This window comes from Sceloporus occidentalis, unplaced genomic scaffold, assembly GCF_023333645.1.
Source record: "Sceloporus occidentalis isolate IW3139 unplaced genomic scaffold, rSceOcc1.0.p SCAF_2, whole genome shotgun sequence".
Classification (NCBI taxonomy): Eukaryota; Metazoa; Chordata; class Lepidosauria; order Squamata; family Phrynosomatidae; genus Sceloporus; species Sceloporus occidentalis.
In genome coordinates this window covers 78,779,089-78,792,500 of record NW_028316982.1, presented here as the reverse complement: position 1 = coordinate 78,792,500, position 13,412 = coordinate 78,779,089, and positions in this window count along the sequence as shown.

Genomic DNA, 13,412 nt, shown 5'->3' with positions numbered 1-13,412 from the left:
TATTTTCTAGCCCCTTTTGGCCTGTCCAAAACTTCCCATGGCAGCACAGAAGAAAAAGATGTGTCTGATCTTGGCTCAGAGGAGAAGGGAAAGGAAGATGGTCCCCATTTGGGATCTGAGAACAACTCCACCTTCTTCCTTGATTTCTTTCACTTCCCCACTGGAAAGCAGCAGCTGAGGTGGCCCTACTGGAACCTGATAGCTGCTGAATCGTCCCATTTTTGGCGGTACCAGCCCGGTCCCGGCCTGGTTCCCACCAATTCCCGGCTTTAGGGCAGGTCCCTGAGCCAGACTCGTTCATGCGGCCATCGCTGTGGCTGCTCATGTGGCCGACCGGCCACCCACCTCCTCCTCCTCCTCCTCCTCCACGCGCTCCTGCGCGACCATGCCGGGCAGTTGCCTGGGCCGCGGCCAGCAGCAGCACGCACTCGCCCTGCTTGCGCACCTATGCGCGGGGTTAAAAGGGAGTTCATCCCCTTGATGCTGGCTTACCAATAGCAGAACAGCAGGAGCGGGGCTGTTTCCAGCCCTAGTCTGCCATTGGCCAGCATCAAGGAGGAGGCGGAGCCTCGGAGGAGGAGGAGGAGGAGAGGTGGACTCTGGGCCACAGGGAGGGGAAAGGGCTCTTTCCTGGTGCATAGCACCAAGAAGGAGGAGGAGGAGGAAGAGGAGGAGGTGCTGGTGGTGGGTGCCCATTTCCTAAGGTTTTTTTTCTAAAGTGTGTTTTTTGTGTATTTTTGGTGCTTTTAATGCTGACAAGTCTGCCTTGTTTTGACAATGATGATGATGATGATGACGACGACATTGATATCAGCCAGCTTTTCTGAAGCTCAGACAGCGTGACATTCTAAAGTGTGTTTTTTGTGTATTTTTGGTGCTTTTAATCCTAACAAGTCTGCCTTGTTTTGACAATGATAGTGATGATGATGATGATGACATTGATATCTGCCAGCTTTTCTGAAGCTGAGACAGTGTTACTTTCCAAAGTGTGTTTTTTGTGTATTTTGGTGCTTTTAATGCTAACAAGTCTGCCTTGTTTTGACAATGATAGTGATGATGATGATGATGATGATATTGATATCAGCCAGCTTTTCTGAAGCCGAGAGAGTGTGACTTTCCAAAGTGTTTTTTTGTGTATTTTTGGTGCTTTTAATGCTAACAAATCTGCCTTGTTGTGACCATGATGGTGATGATGATGATATTGATATCAGAAAACTTCTGAGGCATGCGCTCACTGTTTCTGAAGCCGAGAGAGTGTGACCTTCCAAAGTGTGTTTTTTGTGTATTTTTTGTGCTTTTAATCCTAACAAGTCTGCCTTGTTGTGACAGTGATGGTGATGATGGTGATGGTGATATTGATATCAGCAAGCCTCTGAGGCATGGCCAATGTAAGTTGCTCTGATTTTTACAAACTCATGAGCAGTGAAGAAAAATCAAAGTCCCTTGACCAAGTACACACTTCTGAGAAGTACAGTTGGTGTAAGAAACCTGAAACCGAGGGCAAATCCACTTCTTGTTAAACCACCTTGACATGTTAAATATGCATAGCCATGTTAACCCATGTTAAGTGTTAAACCCAAAGGGTTTGGTTATGCAATAAGCCTCTGAAATATGCAAGAGGCCATGTTAAATAAAGCCATGTTAAATGCCCAAAAGTGCTGTTGTGTGTGTTTTGGAATGCAGGGGGGGGGGGGGGGTTGGCCAGAAAGGGAAGTACATTTCTGCCATCTGTCTAGGAATAATGCCAAAATGTCCTCCATTTTGAGTATGCCTAAGAAACATGTGTTTATATTAATGGTTTTTTAAATTATTAATTTTTTTTAGTTGTTTGTGTGTCCTCCATTTAAAAATATGTTCTACACTTGGGACTAAATTTTGTCCTACATTTGTCCTACTTTTTTTACATTTGTCCCAGTTTGGAGGTTGGCAGTTATGGCAACCCTAGGTGTCAGGGGAGCATGGAATTGCATGGGTTACACTCTATCAGCTTAATGCAGGATCTTAGGCAATAAATGAATAATTTTCTGCACCCATCTTACCCTGTGAGCAGTTGTGAGAAGTTCCAGATTACCTCAGCAGACCTGATGGAAGGTGCATGAAGAAATAACAAACAGCTTGATGGTCAATGAAATCAGTTAACATTTTATTAACTGAAAATGCAGTTGACCAATCTTTGGATCTCTCTCATACTGTGCTTTAAATAGCAAGGACAAAATATGAAAGGCAGGGCTGAGCTGAAAGTTCTCACAAGTAAAACTTCCATTCAAAGTTTTGTTCTTCAACTTTAGGAAACAGGAGCCAAATGGAGGAGGGAATCTCCCACTTCTGCTCACATCTATCTTCATTCCAGCCTTAAACATCATCCAGACATCACACACACACACACACACACAAATTGTGAATTCAATTGGTAAAATATTTAAGGTCTACCTTAAAGAAAAGGGACATTTTTTAAATAATAGTGTTAACAGTCTAAGGTCCAAAACACACTGCAGAAATAATCCCGTTTGAGACCTTTTAACTGCCCTGACTCAGTGCTAGGGAATTCTGGTAACTGTTGTTTTGTAAGACATTTATCCTTGTCTGTCAGAGTGCTTTGGTGCCACAATAAACTACAATTCCCAGGATTCAGTAGATGTGTACAATGAAAAATATGAAATTCAGAAGTTGAACCACTGAGGGATATCCAAATGCCATTTGGCTTGTGTCCAGCCCTGTTTGTGGTAACTCACAGCTAAGATTAGGAACTCATTCATTAGAGCAATGAAAGACACACTTTTCGAATGCATATACACTGTAGAAAAATAATGCAGTTTGACACCACTTTAACTGCCATGGTCCATTGGACACTGCTCTTTTGCAGCCCTCTAAGAGTGTATCTGTAGTGTAGAAATAATCCAGTATTACACCACTTTAAGTGCTATAGCTTTATCCTATTGAATCATGGGATTTGTAGTTTTACAATGTCTTTAGCCTTCCCTGTCAAAGAGTGCTGGTGCTTCCATCCTGCAGGATCCTGGCAGTAAAAGTAGTGTCAAACTGCATTATTTCTACAGTGTAGATGCACCTGAAGAGTGTGTCTTTCATTGCTCTAATATGAAGCAAAACATGGTATTGGCCTATCTTTTCTCACTGATTCCAGACTATGAAACTGAAGATATGGGCAGATATGAAGAATATCAGCAGACATTCTGCTAGATTCAGATGGCTTGAGGGCCTACATCACAAGTACACCTAGCATTCTGGTGAAGCCTGTATTGTAGCTTCAGTTATCTCACTTTTTGTTCTGGGAATACTCTTGAAAATGGATGGTCAATATCTGGTCTTAATAGTCTTCCAGGACAAATCCAAAGTTCCACAAAGTCAGTTATGCACATGGGTTTATGCACCAGCAAGAGTTTTTGTTGGTTTCATTTTGGTCTGTTCCTAATAAATACTTTACACTAGGGATGGAGGCCATGTGGCCCTCAGTTGTTGCTGGACTACAGCTCCTATCTTCCATCACCATTGATTACATTAGGGATGATGGGAGTTGCAGCATAAAAACATTTGGAGGGCCAGATGTTCCCAATCTTTTTTGTTTTCTGGAATTATAAGCATAGAGCATTCTTGTTAATTGATGAGAACAAGGCAGAGAGTACACCAATGAAGCTCAAAGCTTAGAAAAATTACACTGATTGAACTCTCTCTGTGAATTTCTGGGAACTGCAGTCAAAAAAGTATTTTTTCCAAGCTCTGTCTGGCAGAATCCAATGCACACAACAGATCTACTGGATCAGTACCAGAGCTTCATTTTTGCTTTAATTTTTTTTTGTTAATTTTCCCATTATTAGGGGAAGGAGGGGTTATAAGGTGCAGCAACACTTTAGGGTCAAAAGTAAATTATTTTTTAGAAGCAGTCATTTCCTCAAACTACAGTAAACAAATCACGCTGATTTAAATTTCCTGAGCAACTTCCAAACCGGCAAACCGTATGCTTAATTACCAAACATCTGTTGCAAAGAATACCCCTCGCTTTTTGCAGCACTAATATCATGGTATGAATTTTAAAATCTGTCAGCAAGGGATCACCAAAGCTTTGGGAGCAGAGAGCGCCTCACTTTAACCCCTGAACCAGATAATCTAACTGTAATCCATTCAAAACTAATCAAACATTTACAGAACTACACCAGCACTGAGCAAAACAATCCATCATCTTCATATGCTCATTACAACACCAACATCTCAATCTACCTATGTAAATGAGGCCTGGGATCAGGCATTGAGTCCGTGTACAGAAATTATAAACAAATATTCATCCATTATGCTGCTGAAATTTAACAGCTGAAGTACTAACAGTAGCTGAACTCCGAGCCCTGAGTATCAATTATTTATGAACCTTAAAACTGACAAGACTGTCTAGGTGAATTAGCTGCATATGTCAAGCTTTGTTATAAATCCCAGCCTACTGTAAAACGCATATTCATAGAATGTATGTACAAGGCTGACAATATATCAACAGTACGGCATTAATAATTTAGAAGAATGGGATTGGGAGGAAGCACCCAAGAGCAGGTTTTTTTCTGTGATGGGGCTAATATGACCAATAAAAAAGTCAAATAAAAAGAATTTGCCATACTCAGAGCATCAAAAAAAAGTATTTGTTTTATCATTCTATTTGGAGTGTGATTTTAAAAAAAAAGACACTAGTGGATAGATCCACATTTCAGTACAATAAATGTTATGCAGAGTTGTTAATTTTTTTTAGTTATTCTGCACTAGATCCCTCCTTCCCTTGCACTACAAATCACATTTTGTTTTATGTAGCATATATTTATAGCAGTTTGAAATAGGTGTTTTTGACAAGTAATAAAAGTGTGTTTATTAAGAAGTAAACTCTTGATTTTAGTCTAATGTATCTAACAGATTCTGAAACATGCATGTTCACTACAGAGAGAGAGAGAGAGATTAACACATGGATGGAGAAGCATGCCTTTCCAGGTTTTCTTAGTTCACAACTCCCATCAATGCTAGTCAGCATAGAAAACTGTGAACAAAAATGGGAGACACACTGCAAACAGCATCTGGATGGCCACCTGTTCCCCATTCCTGACTTAACACAAACAGGAGGGAATGGAAGCCAGTGTGATGGTCCCCTGGCCACCTGTTCTGATGTCTGTGCTTTAGGTAGGATCTAATTTGGTTATGCATATAAAAAAAATCTTTTAAAATAAAAGGCACAAATTTAGCCTCTCTTGGTTTCAGTGAAATCAAGATGTTTATCGATGGATCCAGAGAACAATGGGGTTCTCATCTTGTGGATCCCCAAGGTTTTTTTTACAACTTCCAGCATGTTTTCTTGCCACAGCTGCTACCAAAAGCACCAAGAACCTCTGCCAAAATTGGTGGAGCCAAAAAGCTACTTCTTGACTGATGACATAGCTCCCATGCGTGCATGTGCACACGCATGCGTGCACACACACACACACACACACACACACTGATCCATTACACAGTGCAATCTCCAGCAGAATCTCCTTTTCCCTCTATATCAGCAGTTCTCAACCTGTGGGTCGCAACCCTTTGGGGGTCAAATGACCCTTTCACAGGCGTCACCTAAGACCATTTGAAAACACATATTTCTGATGGTCTTAGGAACCGAGACACTGCTCCTCTATGGTTGGGGGTCACGACAACATGAGGAACTGTATTAAAGGGTTGTGTGACATTAGGAAAGTTGAGAACCACTGCTCTGTATGTTCTTGTTTTTGTTTTTCCTACTGTAATATTTTTTCTATTGTAACATTATTTTCCTCCTTTATTGATTTCCAAGTTTGCTTTCAAGAGGTTCAAGCTTTCTGACAAATTTTCATTAGAATTAGGGCAGCCGGACATAAAGTGATGGTTCTGTAGCACCTTTGAGACTAACTAAAGAAAGAAGTGGGCAACATGAGCCTTTCTAGACTTCAGTCTACTTCCTCAGATTCAGACCAAATGATCTGAGGAAGCAGACTTAAGTCTGTGAAAGCTCATGCTGCCAACTTCTTTCTTTGGCTAGTCTTGAAGGTGCTACAAGATCTCTCCACATACTGATTCTACAGACTAACACAGTTCTGAACAAATCTTGCCAAAAGAATCCTGTGGTAGGTTCACCTTATAGGCCTGTTACAGACTGCCAAAATAAAGCTGCTTCAGATCTCTTTGGAGGTATGCTATTTAAATGATGCATGGGTCCTAAGAGTTCGGAGGTTGCACCAAAGCCACACTCCATTCCTAAGCACTGGAGTGCAGCTTTGGTGCAGCTTCCAGATTCTTAGGATGCATGCATCATTTAAGCAGCATACCTCCAAAGAGACCCGAAGCAGCTTTATATTGGCAGTCTGTAACAGGCCATAGTCTCCATAAATTGGAGACTACTTGAAGGCACGGAACAACAAACAAACAAATATAAATCCTGTCCTAAATTTTGCCTTTCGTATTATTATTATCATTCCTGTTCCACACTAAATGGGCTTAATGAATATTGTAAACAGTCAGTTGATTAAAGGATGGCATCTAGTAGATTAAATGATGGTTTAAAAATATTTTGAAATGGAGAATACTGTTAATCCATCAATAGTCTTTCAGTGCTGTGGAAGGAACTTGCTAAAAGTGTGACTAAAAGTGAGATACTGTACCTTTCTTCCCAAGCTTAATTGGTCTTGCTGGAATGCTAAACATTTTCATTTTCTCTTTGTCTATAACATGTTGGTTGTAGTGAGTCTTAATCTATCCATCTGCTATGACACTTTAAAATGCCTTAGGGTACATTTTGTTCCTAATAAAACACATTAGAATTGGTTCTTTCATTTTTTTTTCTTTTTAAAAAGGCGCTACTAATCCTGGAAAGGCCATTGATTGCTCTGCACATCTGTACATGGACAATTAAATTTAAAAACCATTTCAGACTTACATACAGCTAATAAGGAGCTGGCAGGAGTGAAACCGGCAATATTTGGATGGGTTAATGTAAAGCCTAATATATTTCTTTCTCCGCTCTCCTCCTCCTCATCCTCACCATGCATAATGGACACAGCTTGTATGTCAGAAGAAAATACACTCACTAATAGCATTTTATATGCAAGGTCCTTGCAGTGGTAATGAGCCTGATTTTTTTAATGCTATCATTAATGATCCTTAAAAGAAGCAACAGTTCTGCCCTTTCTCTACTGAAGAATGGGGGAGTACCTTACCTATAAATGTTCTTGCTCTTTTTTCCCCTTCAGGCCTAAAGGAAATCAGAACAAGAGCTTCACAAGATGACTTTTTTGACTACTTCTCCCAGAATTCCTCAGCCAGTATGGATGAGTGGGGTGTCATCCAAAAATTAACTTTTTAAGGTAATAAAAAACTTTTTCTTGTTTTTATAGACACACATAAACACAGCTATATTGTTCATCATTTTCATAAGAATTCAACATATATATATATATGTTTGGGAACTCCATATTCATCACATATATTCTTTTTTATTATTATTTGGAAACTTCCCAAACTGTAAATGCTACTCTTAAACAGAGAGCACTTATTCTCAACCTATTCTTCTAACATCTGGAAGCCACAGTTGCAACTATCCCTGCAAAACTAATCTAATTCTCCCCCCTTCCACAAAGAAAAAAACAAACAAAATGGTTTTATGCATTTGTTTTCCAGTGAGAGTTAATAAGAAACACAAACTTTGGAATTTTTTAATGAAAATTTAAAGTTACACCAAGATGTCTTCAGTTCCTATTTATCTGAAATTTGGCAAACATATTATTTTATTTTAAAATGCTTTTGTCTGTGAGCGGCCTTGGTTCCCTATGGGGAGATAGGGGGCATGCAAATAAATAAATAAATAAATAAATAAATAAATAAATAAATAAATAAAATATTGCATCTGAAAGGGTTGAAATGCCTCCAAATTTCATCCACTTCTGACAAACAGAAAAAGCTTAGAGCTGCTTTTTTATTTTCTGTCATAATCAGTGGGAGGCAAAATATATACGGTTCAGCACTTTGGACAGTTCGTTTAAGGTACATACTAAAACCTGGATCAGATTCATTGCCCCACTGACATTGAGCTACCTGCACACAATAATGCAGTCATCTGCAACATTTTGATGTACAGGTGATGCCATTAATTCCATTGTTTTTGGGATTGAAGTAGCATTGTGATTACACAAACACTGTAGAAGTTGTGAGCCAGTGTGGTGTAATGGTTTGAGCACTGTACTAGGACTCCAGATAGCAGGGTTCAAAACCCCACTTGGCTATTAAAACTCACTGGTGACCTTGGGCAAGTCACATTCTCTCAGCCTCAAAGGAAGAAATTGGGAAACCCCTCTGAACAAATCTTGCCAACAAAATCCATGATAGGTTTGCCTTAGGGTCAGCATAAGCCAGAAATGATGTGAGGGTGCACAACAACAAGCAGAAGTTGATCTCTATGCAAGGTTGTTTGTTGCAAAAAGAGCAGATAGGAAATGGGAAGAAGAGTGAGGCAAGTTGACACATATAGGCATGACACGTATAGGCATGGTGACTTGTCATCAAACAAGGCAACTGATAGGTGACCAATGTGCACCATTAATATGGCCTAGTCCAAGCACACACACACACACACATGCGCGCGTGCGAAGTATTTGCACAGGATTCAGCATCACCAGTTGCTTTTCTTATGTTGTTGAGTGACAGTAAAATGATGAAACAAGAAATAATATTTTGAAGCACAGATATCTGTAATTCAGAGTGAATCCAATCTATAACCATGTTCTCTTGTTTATTTCAAGATTTTTTAAATTATTATTTTGGAGGGGGGGTGAAAATAGGGAGAGGGGAAACAAATGAAAAGTAATAGTAACAAAATAATAATAATAATAACAACAACAATAAATTTATTTATATTTTCCTGCCTCTCCCACTGGATCAAGGTGGGATTACAACCATAAAACCACATACAATACAATGGTATCTAAAATACATATTATAAACAATAATTAGTTAAAACTTGAATCAACAATACTAATAAAAACATCAGCTGTTCCGATCAGAAGTGGGAAGGTCGGGTGGATATGCCCACCAGAAGAGATCCATCTTTAGTGCCTTCTTGAAGGCATCTAAAGTGGTGATAAAACGGATTTCCTCCAGTAAGTTGTTCCATAACGTGGGGGCCATGGCAGTGAATGGTCTATGGGAAGTTGATATTAATCTAGTCTTTGAGTATTCTAAAAAATTCTTCCCAGATGTTCTGAGAGTGCGGGGCGGATTATGTAGGGAGAGGCATTCCCTCAAGTAACTTGGGCCCAAACCATGTAGGGGTTTAAAGGTGATGACCAACACTTTGTATTGAGCCCGGAAGCTGAATGGCAGTCAGTGTAGAGATTTTAAAACTGGTGTTATATGATCTGATCTGGATGTTCCAGTGTTCAGTACGGCTGCTGCATTTTGAACTAGCTGAAGCTTCCAAACTTGATACAAAGGTAGCCCCATGTAGAGCGCATTGCAGAAATCTAGTTGAGAGATTACCAGTGCATGTCCCAGTGTTTCAAGGTCCTTTCAGTCCAGGTAGTGACACAGTTGACATATCAGCCAAAGCTGGTACTAAGCACTCCTGGCCATCACATCCACTTGAGATGATAACTGTAGAGATGGGTCCAGGAGTACTCCCAAACTGTGAACTCTGTCTTTTAGGGAAAGTGTGACCCTGTCCAGGACAGGTTGGCAAATCTCCATCCCTGGACTTGGGCAACCTATCACAAGTACCTCTGTTTTCTCTGGATTCAGCTTGAGTCTGTTTTTTCTCATGCAGCCCATTACCTACCCAAGGCAGGCATCCAGAGGAGTGATGCCATCCTTAGTCACTGTGTCAGTCGGAGAGATAGAACTTTATCGCATAGGTCCTCTTCGGTCCGGCCTCAGAAAGGAATGGAAGGGGCAGGAACTAGTGCGGAACAAGTGGGGGATGGATTTTACTGCACACAAAAGTCCCCAATCCATTCTGTTCCCCTCTCTTCTGTGCCCATTTCATTCCAGAGGGGGCAATTTTTGAGAACTGTTCAGAACAGTTCTCAAAAATTGCCCCCTCTGGAACGGAATGGGCATGGAAGAGAGGGGAACGGAATGAGTGAGAGACTTCCTTGTGTGCGGTAAAATCCGTCCCCCACACCATGTTCCATGTCTCCAGATGATCTCTCCCAGCGGCTTCAGGTAAATGTTAAATAGCATGGGGGATAGAATGGCACCCTGAGGGCTATTTAACATTTACATGAAGCTGCTGGGAGAGATCATCCAGATGTCAGCTCTCTCTTAGAGGAGCAGCTATCCCCCAGCCTCACCATCTGGAATCTGCCTGAGAGGTAGGAATGGAGCCACTGGAGCACAGTGCCTCCAATGCCTAACTCCCTCAGGCATTCCAGAAGGATATCATGGTCTATGGTATCGAAGGCCGTTGAGATGTCCAAGAGCACCAGCAGGGTCACACTTCCCCTGTCGATACCCAGACAGAGATCATCGTCCAGAGCCTCCGTGGACTATATTATACTGGATCAGTTTGAGTCGGTGAGTACCGAGGATGTGGACAAGATCCTCGGAAGTGATCGGAAAACAACCTGCTCTCTTGATCCCTGTCCCTCATGGTTAGCGGCCCAGGGGGGACCGGCGGTGACACTTTTGTTACGCCGGATAATTAATACATCTTTCAGGGATGGACGATTTCCATCGGATCTTAAATTGGCCATAGTAAGACCGATCCTAAAAAAGCCCTCCCTTGACCCCCTGGTTCATAATAATTATCGGCCGGTGTCGCTGCTACCATTCTTGGGGAAGGTGATTGAGAGGGCGGTTGCGATCCAGCTTCAGGCGGTCTTGGATGAAACGGACTATCTGGACCCATTTCAAACTGGCTTCCGGGCGGGTCACGGGGTTGAGACGGCCATGGTCGCCTTGGTCGATGATCTCCGTCTGGGCATTGACAGGGGAAGCGTGTCCCTGTTGGTGCTCTTGGACATCTCAGCGGCTTTCGATACCATAGACCATGGTATCCTTCTGGGGCGCCTGGCTGAGGTGGGAATCGGGGGCACTGCGCTCCAGTGGTTCCGCTCCTACCTCTCTGGGAGGTCCCAGATGGTGCAGCTAGGGGACGTGTGCTCCAGCGAGCGGGCCCTTAAAACTGGGGTCCCTCAAGGAGCCATTTTGTCCCCCATGCTATTTAACATTTACATGAAACCGCTGGGAGAGATCATCCGGAGATATGGGGCGCGGGGTTATCAGTACGCTGATGACACCCAAATCATTTTCTCTATGTCTCCGACTGATGCAGTGACCAGGGATGGCGTCTCTCCTCTCGTGGCCTGTCTGGAGTCAGTAATGGGCTGGATGAGGGAAAACCGACTCAAGCTTAATCCAGAAAAAACGGAGGTACTAGTGATAGGTTCCCCTGGACCAGGAATGACGGTGGTTCCACCTGTCCTGAATGGGGTCACGCTCCCCGTGAAGGACTCCGTGCGCAGTCTGGGGGTGCTTCTTGACTCTTCCCTTCACCTGACTGCTCAGGTGAATGCGACGGTCAAGAGTACCTGTTATCAGCTTCGGCTGATTCGCCGGCTGCGCCCATACCTGGCTCAGAGGGACCTTGAAACTGTTGTACACGCTCTGGTAACTTCGAGACTGGATTTCTGTAATGTACTCTACATGGGGCAACCCTTATACCAAACTCGGAAGCTGCAACTGGTGCAGAACATGGCAGCGCGGCTGGTCACTGGTGCTCCCAGGACCAGCCATATAACACCCGTGCTTAAAGATCTCCATTGGCTGCCCATTCGCTTCCGAGCGCAATATAAGGCGTTGGTTATCACCTATAAAGCCCTAAATGGCTTGGGCCCAGGATTCCTGAAGGACCGCCTCTCCCCGTACATTCCGCCTCGCACCCTCAGAACATCTGGGCAGCAACTCCTGAAGGTGCCTGGGGCTAGGTTGGCTGCTACTGCCAGAAGATCCTTTTCCACAGCTGCCCCAGCCCTCTGGAATACGTTGCCCACGGAGCTCCGCTCATCTACCACCCTGGCCCAATTTAGGAAGGGCCTAAAAACCTTCCTATTTAATCAGGCATTCCCCGACTAAACATCCTGTGGGCCTCCCTCCTCTCTCGTGGCCGTGAGGTTGGGCTAAGGGGTTTTTTATTGTTTTTAAGGATTGTTATTGTTAATGTATGTTTTTAATCTTGTATCTTGTTTGCGCTTCGGTGCATTTTGTTAGCCGCCCTGATCACCCGGAAGGGCGGGGTACAAATAAAAATTTTATTATTATTATTATTATCGACTAAGGCGACCATGGCAGTCTCAACCTTGTATCCCACCCTAAAGCCAGTTTGAAATGGGTCCAGATAATCGGTTTCATCCAAGACAGCCTGGAGTTGGAAGGTGACTGCCCTCTTGATCACTTTGCCCAAGAATAGTAAAAGGGAGACCGGTCTGCAGTTATTTCTTAATAGGGAGGTCTAGGGAGGGTTTTTTCAGGAGGGTTTTCACTACTGCCTGTTTCAATGTAGATGGAAATATCCCCTCCCGGAAGGATGCATTTATTATAAGTTGTAGTAATGTTTTTGTTGCATCTCCTCCCCGAACGGTCAGCCAGGATGGGCAGGGATCGAGAGGGTACATCGTCCTCCTTACACTTCCAAGAAGCTTGTCCACTTCATCGATATTTACAGACTCAAAGTGATCCAGTTTAATACAGTCCATGGAGTCACTGGATACTTATCGATTCTGTTGGTATGCCGGCATCAAAATCAGCCCTTATCTTAGTTGGTTCTAATAAAGGGTTCAGGGTGGGAGGCAGCTGGGTTAACTCTTTAACCACTCTGAACAGCTCTGCTGGACGAGACTCTGCCGATGCAATTCGTGTAGCGTAGAAAGAGTTCTTTGCTACATCGATTGCCACTCCATTAGAATCCAATGAGTTCTTATGGCGTGTCTTATCAAATAAGTGCTGATGTTTCCACCAGTGGCACTCTAGTCATTGCGCAGCCCGCTTCATTTGCCTAAGATTTTCCATATACCAAGGTTTTTTATTAGGACCGGGCTGGAAAGGACGCTCGGGAGCAATATTGTCTATGGCCCTGGTAAGGTCGTTATTCCAGGTATCAACTAGGGCATCAACAGAATTGCCGTCGTTCCCAACCATAAAACCCTCTAGTGCTTCTTGGAACCTTTTGGGTTCCATCAGCCTTCGAGGGCGGACCATTTTAATGGGTCCTCCACCCCCGAGGGGGATTTGGATTGAGGCCTTCAGTCCTACCTTGACCAGAAAATGATCCGTCCATGACAGGACAGAGGTAGAATTTACCTCTGCCCACGGATATTTCGGGTCTGTACTAAAGGCTTAATTTCTTTAAATAAATCACTTCAAGGAACAGG